General features: G+C 41.6%; 1 long non-coding RNA gene and 1 pseudogene across 3 annotated transcripts in view; both read right to left on the bottom strand.

Moving 5' to 3' along the window:
• LOC119234541 (uncharacterized) overlaps positions 1-4015 on the bottom strand; it is a 77905-nt gene extending 73890 nt beyond the window's left edge. For all 3 annotated transcript variants that reach the window (XR_005122644.2, XR_008550118.1, XR_005122643.2), the window contains exon 1: positions 3949-4015. This is a non-coding gene — a long non-coding RNA (uncharacterized LOC119234541). The remainder of the gene's footprint in view (positions 1-3948) is intronic.
• Positions 1794-2202, bottom strand: LOC119234540 (cytochrome c oxidase subunit 7A2, mitochondrial-like; annotated as a pseudogene).
• Positions 4016-14655: the final 10640 nt, after the last annotated feature.

Raw genomic sequence — 14655 nt, 5'->3', positions numbered from 1 at the left:
GTGTGGCACTCAACTGCTGAGCCACCAGGGGAGGCCCCTTATCCAATTTTTGATGTTAAGTGGAATGACTATAGATTTTCACCATTAAATAAAATGGTGGCAATTGATTTTAACATCTTGAGGTGGGAATTTAAATTGTCTTGTTAAAGAGTTATTCTTTCAGTCCTAGATAGTTTTATACAGAAGCAAAGCAGTTCATCATGGGCTTTCAAAATCATTTTCAATCATCACATTTTATCATTTTAACCATTTGAAATAATTGGGTAAATAGGTATCCTAATAAACAAACTGCCCTTACATTCCTGGCTAATACTAGCTACTTATGTTGGATTTGTTTAAGTATATGAAGGAATACGATTTAATGGAATTTTTCAAATTTAAGATTCCTTCACATACATTTCTAACAAATGTTCTGAAGCTTTCTTTAGCTAGGGAGGAGAGGCGGGCAGGGTGAAGCTCTTTTCTAGGAATTTGCAGCAAAGAGATTATCCATCATTTTATATGCTTCAAAACAATCTCTTACTTTACTAGATGGCATAAGAAATATGAGTTCCTTAAAGATTTCTACAAACTGGGCCTCCCCTGGTGGCGCAGGCGGTTGAGCGCTGCACTGTGAAGCTGTCTGCAGCCTCTGCAGCGTGGGTTTGATCCCCGCCACCCGGGGACAATCCCACATGGTGCAGCAGACCTCTCCTATCTTGCCTGTTGCTACTCGCAGCAGTGTATTTCTTCAGTCTGCCTGTTCCGTTCCCCGCTCTATCTCTGGTGAATCCTCTCACCCATCTAGCCTGTACCACAGTTCTTGTATAAAAATAAATCAATCTTTTTAAAAAAAAATTTCTACAAATCACAAAAATATGTAACATAGGGATCTATAAGAATTTTTATGAATTCAAAATTTTATCCCATAATTATCAATCAAATTATATTTTAATTTTCTTGTGCGTCAACTTTGGTAAAATTTAACTCACCATTAAAACTAATTTGTTTATCTTTTTGCATTTGTTAAAAAAAAGAATCCAAAACACATATCAGTAAAAGAGGAGGAATCCTGGACAAGGACAAGGAATCAGGTAAGTTTGGGAAACTTCGACTGAATAAAGTTTAGTAGGCTTGTTTACCACAGAACTTCTTAGAATTCTCTTTGGAAGAGAGTCCTTAAAGTTTCTCAATGAGAAAAACATACTAAGCAGACAGTGATCCCCAAACTTATTTTCTATGGAGCTATTTTGCCCTGAATAACTTGCAGATGGAACACACTTTGAGAAATGTCAGTTTACATGGTTTCCATTGCAGAGCAACAAAGAGACAAGTAAGTAGGTAGGTGCAGACATACAGGTTTTAGAGAACAATTTTTTAAAATATTGTATAATATTCCTATGAGTTGACCAGCATTTTTAAAGCAATCACATTTTGTCTGGATTTAAGTTTAAGTGCTCTCTTGACTGAATTTCCTTGTCCGCTTCGGTTGTGAGTCATGTAGAGGTCACCTCTGGTCAGTCAACAGATCTTCTTGAGAGTTCAACACAAACAGAGTCATTTCCCCTTGACCCTATACTCTGCTCAGTATCTTCCCTTAGGAATTATTTGCATATTTTCTCTTTAGAAAGGGTTAGAGTGCTGTTGACGACCATTTAGGAAATTCTGAATGAAGAGTAAGACTGACCACAACATCTGAGAGGGGAGGATAGTTCAGAAGACATGATCCACATGAGGAAAAACAGACACATTTCTACCAAACAACACTGTCCTTGCCTTATGGAACCATTCTTTTTTTTTTTTTTTTTGTAACGACTGCTTTGTTGACAGCAGTACAAGTCAATAAATATTGATCCCCAAACAACTCAGATTATTTATCAGATTACTGGTCCACTGAACCGGCTGATTGCTGGGATGACAAATTGAACTCAATCTTGCTTCTTGGGAAATGAAGCCATAACCAGTTGATATATGGCATATCCTGCTCCACCAACTATTAGAATCATGGTGGCCCTATACAGGAGGGCATCAGCTACCCCACCCTTTAGATGCACTGGAATTCCATTTTCCTCCTGAAACAGCTTTTGTTTCTCTGGAACTTTATTTTGTAACTGTCTGCATGAAGCAGTACTTATGGTCCTCTGGGTAATCTGACACAGAGCCAGCAGATTTCACAGCATCTTGGCTCAGTTACTGTCCACCAACCGCGCCAACTGAATACCAGGAACTTCCTGTGGAACCATTCTTAGTGAAGAACTTAAAAGGCTTGATCAGTGATACAGTGAAGGTGTAAATGATTTTTCGTTTTTGGAAACTGGGAGAGGAACCACAGTCTGACACACACTCAGACTCACACACACATACACACACGCTCCTAACTTGACTTAGGCAGAGCCAGAGAAAGAATTACCAGAGGAGAGAAAATAAAGTTCACCTCTTTCTTAATTCTCTCCAGACCCAGGGTATAAAAATCTGGATTTCTTGTTTAGTTTTTTGAATTGAGGTGACATTGCTTGACAATGCTGCAGAGGTGCAGGTTCCCCCTCTTCATATATCTGTGGCCACACTGCACCCACCCCCAAGGCACCCATAGTCCCCCACCACATGCGCTGTGTCCCCTCCACATTTTGCTCTACTGCGCTTTTCCCTCCGACTGCAGTAGATCTGTTGCTGAGCCAGTTTCAAAGGCTCATCACTGTAGCCCAATCAATGGACACCATTGTCACTCACACCCCTTAGTCCTTCCTCCAGGGAAGGGGGTGGCCTTTGGCTTTGTTTCTCTCTGTTTCACGTAAAAGTGAAACCAGGCATCATCTCTCTTTCCTGACTTAATTCATGTAGCATCATCTCCTCTAGCTTCATTCATCCCTGTTGTCGTCAATGGCAAGAGTTTGCCTGGTTTTAAAAATGTGAGGTGGCCCTACCCCTCTAGCTCCCTAAGACCCACCTTAATGCTGAGTCATGCTTGCAGTTTATTTAACCTGCTCACTCACCATAGAGTGTCACCAGGCAGGAAAGGCCATTTATCAGCCTGTCCGAGTGGGTTTCTAGCAGGCTTTTTAGACCTCACTAGACCAGATCAGCCAGGTCATGCAGGACCCAGAATGAGGAGAGAATAACAACCAAACTTTAAATGTCCTCACCTGGCTTAGGTACTAAACTTTGTATTTAGTACAAACTCAGCATTCTTAGTGGGCTCAGATAGCCATCAATTGTGAAGTAACGCAGATTAAAGGACAGAGATGAAAACAGGCCAGGTGAGTGCAGGTGTCTAAGTGTTGACTATGGCCCATAGAATTAAGGCAGGAACCACTTCCAGCATCTGATAAAAGGCCCACCCATACCACAGGCCCAGCTCTTGGAGATGAGTTCTATGGCCTCGATTCTCCAAGGTTCTGGAACTTGGCCTCTCAGGCAAGGAGAACAGAGGCCGCAGCCCCACATCAGGTAAGATAGGGAAAGGCCACCAGAAGGAGCTCTGCCCTTAGCTCAGCAGACATGGTCTTCCTTACCTCTGACCTCAGAAACAGCCTCTTAGTCTGGAAGAATCCAGCCCTTACATTCCCCTTGTGAAAAAAATAAAATAACAACCACCCACAATTCTCATTTTTGTGGAATTGGCCAAGGTAGCTTCCTATGAACTCTCCATACCACCAGACGCAGTGGGTGAATTGTCTGGAGGACCCTGCCTTGCTCCACTGTCCAGGCAGGTGTCAAGGTCACAGTCTGCCCAGGGGTTTTGAGAGAGGGAGGTGTAGGAGCACAATGGCCATCCCCGCCCCGGAGGAAGGGCTAGGAGGTGTGAGTGGCAGTGGTGTCCATTGACTGGACTACAGTGATAAGCCTTTGACACTGGCTCAGCAAGAGACTTTGTCAGTGGTGCACTTCAAGGGACAGGGCGGGTCACACTTTAATAGGCAAAAGTAAAATATGCACACTAGACCCGCCCAGCCAACATCATTTGCTCACCTCTGTGGGTAGATTCTTCAACCTTCTTTCCGTTCTGGAAAAAGAGAAGCTGCATTACTAACATGACCTTTGCCTCACTCCTCACCGGGAAACTGCACAAATGGCCCCATAAAGCATGTCTGCCCCCATCCCAGGTGCCTTTCCTTCACCCAGGAGCCCGCAGCTCCCTGCTGTGGAGGTGGGTGTGCAGGAGTGAGGCTCCCTGGCCTGTAGCTCAGGGCTGGCTCACTGAGGCTCCTCCTCTCGCCCCCAATCCTCCTCCTCCCACGATGCCCTTGCGTTCTGCTGCTTTTGTTTCCTCTCACCCTCACAGGACTAGCTGGATCAGGATGGGAGCTGGGGCAGCGCAGCAACTAGGAAAAGGACAACCCAGAAGTCCAAGACAATGAAATCACTTTCCAGAAGTGCAATTAATTTCTAGCAAGAAAAATGGTTTGTAATGGTGACTTACATTTTTGTTTTTAGTTCAGTGAATTGAAAAGACTGAAACTAGAGTGAAATAGAAAAGAAATTCCTTCTCTAAATCAATTCCTGGCTGCTCAAACTACCCAGGATAGACGACTCTCTGAAAGCAAAGATGCTGACCTTATGTTGTCAAATATGCACATATCTCTGATTTGCTTTAAATTGCATTCTAGTAAAATCCATTCATAGTAAATAAGGCCTTCTAAATATCTCAACTGACGCTAATTAAACTGTTCTCCATGTCTGGGCCGTGAGCGTTTTCAGGCAGGGCCCATGAAGGGCAAATGGCTGGTGGTGAGCAGAGCTGACAGCTTCACCTTTGCTTTGTGAAGGGACAGGCTGGCTTCACATGGGTGACCTGGCCTGACACTTTCATTCAGCCACTTGCTGTGTTATTTTGGACAAACTTCCTGAAGCTTTTTCCATCTATAGAATTAGGGACAGTAATAGTCCCTACCCTATGGGCATGCCATGTGAGCTTCTCACGGGGTAATACCTGCAAAGACAGAAAACAGCACCTGGCACAGCCACATACAGAAAACAGAATTTTTAATTTTTTTTGCTAATTCTGCTTGAATAATAAGGAAATCAAGGATAGTTTCAAATGAATTATAATGTCAAAATACTTTTAAAAGAGGTGATTCTTTTCCTCTTTATATATATGGGTTATTTTCTGAATTTTTTTTGCCACCAGAATGCAAATATAACAAAGATTTATTAACAATAATATATATATATAATTAGAATAATGTATTCAAATGACAGAAACCATTAATCAGCTTTTAGAAAATGTGCCTGACTTTCCAGTTTGGGGAGTGAACTTGAGACACACTCAAATCCTATTTTAACTTATTTGACATTAATCTCACTTATTTGAATTCAAGGTCAATAGCACAAACGCTGGGAGGGTGGATGTACCAATTTGCAAAGATGTTATTACCATCAATTCCTTTCCAAATTGTGGACAATAACACAGACACTAGCACCTCCTTAGGGTTGGAACTGAAGGAGAATGTGTCATCCAGCTAGAAATTATACAACACCCTATCATTTTCAATGTCAACTGCCTCAAATTCTGCATTTTGTATGAGCCAAATGAGCAGCTAGAATTAAGTCAACCCTTAATGTTTCAATTAGTTTTTGTGGACAAATACACAGAATACCATATTAGTAGCTATTAGTTGTGCCTATCAACTCACCCTAATACTATCAACACCAAGACTTTTGTAAAAGCAAAATAGTCACAGTTTAATACACAACGTTGCTTCTCGAGCAGAGACAAGGGAGTGTCATTCCCATATCCTCTTAAACAGTTACAAACAGAACTCCTTGTGAGTTCTTCACTCTAATTTTATTTTCTTCATCCTTATTATTCTCTTTTATTTGCATAATAAGTGATGATATCTGAAAATCCTTTTTGACCATTTCGTTTACTTTAAAAAAGCTATATCTAGAAAGCCAAAAAGTCTGAAAACATTTGCTTAGGAGATAAGGTGTATCTCCTTTCAAGATGTTTGGGGAAAAAATGGAATTTCAATTTCGCTGATGTCCTCTTTTGCTAAGATCTAGCAATTCAGTCTTCACCCTGAAATTTCTATATAAATCATCAGATAGCAGGATGATAAGGATGGTAGTGGTTGGTGGTTTTAAGGAAATGTTTCTGGAAGACTATAATACTTGTAATACTTATTTAGAATACTATACTCTGAGGAACTGAGTTATAAAATAAGTCCTTTGTAAAGAAGAGAGCAGATGTGTCCTAGCTGACGTAAGGAAGCGCTGTCACAATGAGAGAACTTTGAAAATCAATCGGCCCTAGACAGTTTGTGGGTTAATGGATCCAGGATACTCAGGGATTTCCGACCTGCAGCTGCAGCTTACTACCACCAGAGGGCAGATGTTTACACCTGTCCTTCATCGATGGTAACCGAGTCTGAGACAAGGGTGTCTCCTTGCCAGGAACCCCATTTTCTTCATCAATTTAGCTTTATCAATACCAAGTACAATACAAAAAGGCTACATATAAATATAAGAAATACATATTTTACTTTGCCAAGTGAAAAAGACCATGAGAAAAAGGGAGGGAAATGTGGGAAGTCGGATGACTTCTCAGGAGAGAGCTCGAACCAAGGCCAAGCAGTCTACAAGTCACTTTAGAGATAAGGAGAAAGCAAAAAATCTGGTGAAAAGAAAAAGCAATTGAAGAAATTCTGTGCCATCAATAAAGCTTTAAAATGTGTGTATGTAAGGAAAAGGATAAAGGAAACTGATAGAAAAAAATGATGCATTTGTTCAGGTGTAGGATTATAGAGATTATAACACTTTTGACCAGTAAAGATCCTGGGAAATATTTTCTTTGAGGGAGAATGACATCAAAACATCTATTTATTTATTTATTTTTAACTCTTTTTTAATTTAATGTATTTTTTAGGTCATTTTTCATTTTTGTACAATGTAGTGTGAAAGCTTTTGCTTATAGGCTTCAGAGCATAAGCAAACTCCATCCATTTCACAGAGCTGGCACTCACCCAAGTTTCCTTCATCAACAAAAGCACACCTTCTACCACTCAAGGTTGGCCCACCAAGTCCCTTAGACTAAGCACACACAACACAACATTTAGCAACAACAGTTACCGTTTTTTGTTAGTAATGATACGCCAAGTGTGTATAGAGTCTTTTGCTTAGCTTGTTTCAAGTCCAGTTTCTTAGGAACAAACATTGTCACCCAAAATGCATGGTGCTCCCAGCAGAGAGATATTCCAGAAGACAGCAGTGAGAGAAGTCCACACAGATGAAGATGGACTTTGGGCAGCGGGAAGCAGCTTCCAATTTGGATTCCTTTGAATTCTTTTTGATGCCTAATTGCTCTGGCTAGGATTTCTATTACTATGTTGAATAGGAGTAGCAACAGTAGGCATCCTAGTCTTGTGTCCAGTAAAGAAGGCACAGCCTCACCCAACCTCCAAACAAGCCCCACTGTACCCCTAAGTCACAGAGATGGGGCATGCTGGAAATACAAAGCATCTGCCAGGATCATGCCCACAAAGGACAACAGGCTTCCACAAGATCGAATGGAGAGCCTCTTCCCCTTGGGATGTCTTTTCCAAATCAATTTCCTCCCCCGTAACTGCTGCTATTTGTAGTTTTGCCAGCTCTCTACATCACAATCGCTACGGCTCAACTAAATAGGTACAGTACCGGAAAAATTTGATTTTCGAACATTTCCCTACCTTTAAAAAATCCAAGTACTATCTCTTTTAGAAGACAAAGTCAGAGGGGTTGAAAACTATACTCCACCTTTAAAATTTTGCCTTCGAGCTCATGCCTAGATAGGCCCTTCCCCAGATGTGAGGGTCCCTTTTAAGGAATCACCTATGATTATGAAATAAGAAGCTACTTAATTCACACAGCCTCCAGCTGTTGGTCTAAACCCACAGCTGCTTTGCTTCATCCCTCCCCACACACTGTCCACACTGAACACAGGCAAGTTAAAGAGGGTCTGAAATGCCTCTTTCTTTACCACATTGTGGCAGATAATAAATCCAGAAACATTACAGCCAGTGGGAGGCAGAAAATGCAGCAATAGTCATTCCCATGTGATCACTAAAGCAGGCAGCTGGTTTTCTTCAGTGCAGATTTGGGGTAGCAGATAACTCTAACAAAACAGTGATAGAGACTGCAAACTTATAAATAAATACAAGCTAATAGACCTGGTGAATGTAGATGCAAAATTTCTCAGCAAAATATTACCAAACCAATTTTTCAGCAGCACATTAAAATGATTATGCAACATGATAAAGTGGAATTTCTCTCTGGGACATAAAGCAATTAATTTACAATCACGTTAACAAAATGAAAGATAAACATCAAATAACATTGCAATAGATGCAGAGAAAGCATTTCACAAATTTCAACATCCTTTCATTAAAAAAAAACCTCAATAAACTGCGTGTAGAAGGAACATACCTCAACAAGATAAAGGCCATATATGACAAGTCCAGAGTCACTATCTTATTCGTGGTAAAAGGCTGCAAGCTGGTCATCTAAGATCAGGAACAAGACTAGGATGCCTGTTGCTACTCCTATTCAACATAGTAATGGAAATCCTAGCCAGAGCAATTAGGCATTAAAAGGAATTCAAAGGAATCCAAATTGGAATGGAATAGGTCAAATTGCCTCTGTTTGAAGATTCTATAATCTCATATATGATCATACATGAGATGTCATATCATAATCAATCAAGAAGTTGTTCTGTAGGGATGAACCTACTGGTGTGAATTAGAATTAGTCAGCAGTGGATCTAGACCAGCCATGGGGTCTTGAGTGCCCCTGTCCACACCCACACGCTGACTGCCATTCCCTCTCTCTGCCAGTAACCTATGCTCTACACTCATGTCTTCCGCCTGTTCACCCGATCCATCCTCAAACAATACAGAAGTTTAGCAAAAACAGACACTTGCTAATCAAATGGTCATTGTTGTAGACTGCCTGTGATTGTTCCCAGAATATGTCCATTAAAGTTCAAGAAAACATTTGTTATAGTTGAGAGACTGTTCATTCATCCATCCTAGAAATACTGATCAACAGCATTTGATAATCAAATGCTTTATAGGCTAGATGCTGCGGGAACCACCAAAGACATAGAAGATAAGATGACCACTGAAAAATAAATATCAGGAAACTCTTTTTTTTTATAGAGGCATGTTTATTTATTTTATTTATTTGTTTGTTTTGTTTATACATGTACTGGGTACAGTCAGAAGCACGGGAGGGTGAGAGAATTCACCAGAGCCAGAGCCAGAGAGGGGAGCAGAACAGGCAGAAGGACCGAAGTACACTGCTGAGGGGAGCAGCGGGCGGCAGGAGAGGTCTGCGTGCCATGTGGGACCCTCCTCCGGTGCCGGGGAGCAGCCGGGGATCGAACCGGCGCCCGGCGCCGCAGAGGCCGCGGGCAGCTTTGCAACCCAGCGCTCAACTGCTGCGCCACCGGGGAGGCCCAGGAAACTCTTAACTCTATACTTAACAGAGCTCCTGGAAGAGAGGGTATGCCGTAGGCCATTCATGGCGAGAAAGATTTCCTGTAAGCAGGAATGGGGACTGGGGCTTGAGCAAGTCTTGGTGTGATGCAAGGGATTGAAAAGAGGACGAATTAAGCAACATGAGAAAATCTATGTGGAAGAAAATGAACACACTTAAAATAACCAGTCAAACACAGTCAAGAAATCATCTGATCCTCTCTGGAAAGGGAAATTTCTATTCTCACAGCAAAAGCTTTAATCATTTCCATCAATAGTCTGTAGGCAATCCTTTATTACCTATTGCATTTTTAAATGAAACAATTTATAACTTAGGACAAATGTATGTTCATTTCTTCCACACAATTAATTAAAAGGAATAAATACTCTAGCAGACACAGAGGAGCCTGCATACCTCACGCAGTGAAGTAACGTCAGTAGGGTGCAGAAGTGTCTTCTTTTTGCAATCTGGAAATCCATTGTGGCAACACTAAATCTACTTGGTTCCTTAGAAAATTGTGGCTTGTTTGCAATCTCCATTTTACTGATGAGAAAGTCTTCGATTATTTGATGAGAGTAGATGCATCATATGAACCATTTACTTAGTTCTCAAAAAACTGTTGAGTCTTTGGGCCTCCCCTGGTGGTACAGGCAGTTGAGCACAGCACTGTGAAGATGTCCACAGCCTCTGCAGCGCGGGTTCAATCCCAGCCAGCCAGCGAGAATCCCACATGGTGAGGCAGACCTCTCCTGTCTCACCCACTGCTCCCCTCAGCAGTGTATTTCCATCCATCTGCCTGTTCTGTTCCCTGCTCTGTCTCTGGTGAATCCTCTTACCTTCCCGTGCATCTGGCCTGTACCCTGGTTCTTGTAAACCTGAATAAATAAATCTTAAAAAAAAAAAAAAAAAAAAAAAACCTGTTGGGTCTTTATGCAACATTGGCTTTGGATTTTACAAGTGCTAGATTCTCCTGAAATCTGAAATAAGACAGACCTTTCACCAGAGAAGGTAAAAATTGTTTTCCCATACTGGGAAAACAATTAAGCCTCAGGAGACTCATGTGGCTGATGACATATGGAAACATAGCCGGTCAGTCTCCCTGTCATGGATCAGGCCCTGCTGGGATTTTCTAGACCTCAGCACAACTAGTCACCCGAAGCAGGAGGCAATGCCACCACATTTTGTTCTATTGATAACACTCAGATAGAGGCTTTTATGTAAATATTGCCATATTTTCTTTTTCTTCCTCGCCCATACTCAAAAATAGGAGGTAATCTTTGGAAAAAATATATGTGCATTTCTACTACTTGTAGGTCACTGGTGAAGCTGTTTTCCTGAGCTGGCGTCCATCCTTCAGATGTACACAGATAAATGATGTCAGCCCCGGGAGAGCATCCGAGAGCCCGTCTGAGTTGATTCCCAGGAAAACCCACTGGAGATTGATGGTTGACATGTGTTTGCTCTATTTTGTTAATGGGGAAAGGAAAAAGCACAAAATCTTATTATACTATTCCCTTTCCTCTAGCCAATGAGTGGTGAGAACAGAACGCATGTGCACCGGGTCCCCATCAGGGACCATTTATTCAGCACCAGTTCCCATTCAATTATAGGGCTACTTAGCACTAGCGACCAGATGACTGATTTCATCCCAACCACAGAAGGTAATAACATGCGACTATAAAACCACACCTCTAGAACAAAGAATGTTGCAAACACTAATTGCAATCCTGTAGAGAAAGCACGCCTTTAAATAATACTTCTCAAACATCATTATATGTATTAAAATAAAGTTTGCATTAGCACCACCCATTTTAACAAGTGGTTCCATGTTTCTCCAGTCCAGATGAGTCTACATTGGCATTTCTTTTGCTTTGGGAAGCCATCAAAAGAAAAATCAAAAACCTGACCAGTTTGCAAACACAAGTAGTATCTGGCAATTTGATCAGAAAGATGAGAATGGCTGCTGAGGCTTCCTCTCTCTCCCTTCACCCTACCTACCTTGGCCATGACCTTGGCCAGATACCATATCTCTCCTGGGGCTGCCACTTGAAACGACTAATTTTAGAGCAATCCTTTGAGTTTATACATGAAAAAACTGAGAGCAAGCAAGAGACACAAGTTAATTACAAAAGCACACAGAGAGGACAAGTAATCTGATTCCTAATTCAGTGGCTTCTAGCCTTGGCTTCACTCACATAAGAGGTTATTAATGTTTTCACCATTATATAAGCTGCTCAGCTTCTCTTGTCTCCTTCCTCTGTATCATAAAAAAAAAATTAATCAAAATTTCAAAAAGTTACCTCTGGAATTTTTTTATGCCCCGGAAACAACACTAAATGCACATGGCTACCCCAGAGGACAGAACAACTTCATATCCCTACTCAGCACACATCCCCATACTGGTGAGTTCCATTTCTGTCCACTTGATACTTTTAGTCAAAAGGCAAATGAGGGTCTCCTTGGTGACTCAAGGAGTTAAGACACAACCTATGAAACGTCCGCAGCTACTGCAGCATGAGTTCAACCCCCAGCCAGGGAGCTACCCACATGGAGCAGCAGACCTCTCCTGTCTCACCCGCTGGTCCCCTCAGCAGTATATTTCGGTCAATCTGCCTGTTCTGTTCCCCACTCTGTCTCTGGTGAATCCTCTCACCCCCCACACCTCTGGCCTGTACCCCAGTTCTTGTATGCATAAGTAAACAAATGTTTAAAAAAAAAAAAGGCAAATGAACACTGAGTTCTGTCCCTGGCAATAGTGGTGAGACTGTGAATTGAGTGAAAACAGGCATTCATTCATTAAAAAAAGAAAAACTACTGGAAAAAAAATATATATCTACTGAGTACTTAATAAGTAATATGGATATAAAATCAAATTTTCATAAATTTAACTGTGAGTACAAAACCTCCACATAATAATAAACTTATCACTCAAATTCAACTTCTTACGCAAATAAAGAGTAACTCTTCTATAATATTGGCTTAACTTTTTCATTTTCCCATTGAAAGTTATAAAATGTAAAACTTTTCATATAGTTTCACATATTGGAAAAGATGTTTTTTCATATTCATCTTTAAGATGACCCTTGAAATGATAAAATAAGAATTAAATTCTACTAAAAATATATTCAATCTTTTTCTATCCGATATAATCCAAATCTCAGGATTAAATATTCTCTATATAACTCTAAATCTGATCCAACAGATTTTAAAACCAGTAGCCTCAGACTTGAAATATTTGCTGTGAGCATTTTTTTCCTTCCTTTTTCGACACCATGGATAGAACTGGATGGGATTGTGCTAAGTGGAAACAAGTGAGAAAGAGGAAGACAAATACCCGGTGGTGTCACTTGTGTGTAGAATGTAGAAAAACAAGACAAAGGGTCAGAAAAAACCAAACCAATAAATCCTAGAAATGTGACTGTAGAATTGAGGCTGTCAGTATCCTGCAGGGGAGGAGGCGGGAGAAGGATCAGAGGGAGGGAGGGAGGCGCACAGGGGATTGAGGTGATGGTGCACAGGTGCCTTGGGGAAGGAAACTCTATGGGGACTCAATCTGAGTGGGTGGGGGGAAGCAAATATTGTTTAAAAAAATTTTAATGATAAACGTTAAAATAAAAAAACAAAAAAAATGAATGATGATGTAAAAAATAAAAATAAATTTAAAATTAAAAAATTTTAAAAATTAAAAAAAAAGAATTGAGGCTACCAGAGGGGGTGGGGAGGAGGGAGAGCAAGTGGGGAGGGGGTGAAATGGGCTGTGGTGAGGACTGTGTTCGATAGTCTTGCACAGTGTGATGCTTCATGACTCCCTCACAATCTGCTTAGTAAGGAAGCATATTTTATCCCATCAACTGCTAGTGTGGGGTGTTGAGGGGACCTTCTCCAGCAGAGAGCACTGGCAGGACCCCACAAACAGACCATGTGCCAATCAGGACAGGGTGGAGACCCTGCGTCTGGCAGGTTTAGGAACACAGTGAGGTTTGTCCACCCCAAGCTGGGCTTCTGCTCAAGGCTTTGACCGTCACACAGATGCCACCACTGCACGGTCATCTGGAGTATGAAGATGGACACATACAGGGCCTGTTTCCAAATTTTTACTGCTTGGCTGCCACCCCCTGCTCTAGTTGGCTTCTCTGAAACCCCCAACCCCCAGGTCTGTGCAGGCCTCACCTAGGAATGGCTGTTCTGACCACTACTCATTCCTTCCATTTCTGAGCAACCTGTTGCTATGAAAGCAATTAATACAGGACCCATCTGACAACCACCAGATACAACGATTGCCTGGGCCTCCCTGCTGGCATGGGGGTTAAATCTCTGCGCTATCTCTGCTATGGCACGAGTTCGATCCCCGGCCAGGGAGGCCCACCTATGGCTCAGCAGACCTCTCCTGTCTGGCCCACTGCTCCCCTCAGCAGTGTATTTCAGTAGATCCACCTGTTCTGCTCCCCACTCCATCTCTGGTCAATCCTCTCATCCCCCACACCTCTGGTTTATACCCCAATTCTTCTATGCAAACAAACAAACAAACAAATATTGCTTCACAATGGTGCCACAGACACCTTGATTTTGTTCCGAGACCTTATAAGGACTGATTAAAAGAGGAATGTCAGTTCAGGCCCTGAGGAAGGAGGCGATGAATGGTATGTCTGAACAGCTTGGTCCCTGGCTCGGTGTCACTGAAATGCCACACTCCTCACTGAAGTCCACTGATAAGCCTGATAGTGCTGAGCAACGTTTATCAGCAGACTTTATATCGGGGAACCGAAGTGGAAAGTTAGCACATGGGGTGTCCTGTCAGCACAGAAGGCTTATACCATTAGTAGATCCACACAGAGCTTAGACTCCGGAGCCAGACAAAAGCGAGGTAATGACTCCAATCTAAATAAAATGCTATTTGGAGGGAACCAAAGAAATTAATCCTGCGGTTTGTTGGTAAGAAAGAGTGACTTGTATATTGTTTTACATATATTATTTTTGGGCCATTTGAGGTAGTTTATTCTTCAGGCTATTTGTACTAAAGTGTACCGGGAGAGATCTGGGTGTAACCATGAGCCAAGGAGGGATTTTTTTAAATATGAAAACAAAAAAACAAGACCATCTCCAGTTTCTCTGGACAGCACATGCCTGGAGAATAACTAAACACTACAGAGCCTGTGATCCTGAAAATTTAAAACTGAAAGAAAACAAGATGCCCATGGGAATCCTAATTCATGAGACAAATTTCAA

This window comes from Talpa occidentalis, unplaced genomic scaffold, assembly GCF_014898055.3.
Source record: "Talpa occidentalis isolate TD23 unplaced genomic scaffold, MPIMG_talOcc4v2.1 talOcc4.8, whole genome shotgun sequence".
NCBI classification, from domain to species: domain Eukaryota; kingdom Metazoa; phylum Chordata; class Mammalia; order Eulipotyphla; family Talpidae; genus Talpa; species Talpa occidentalis.
The sequence above is the reverse complement of the archived record's forward strand: the minus strand, read 5'-3'. Positions and strand labels throughout refer to the sequence as shown.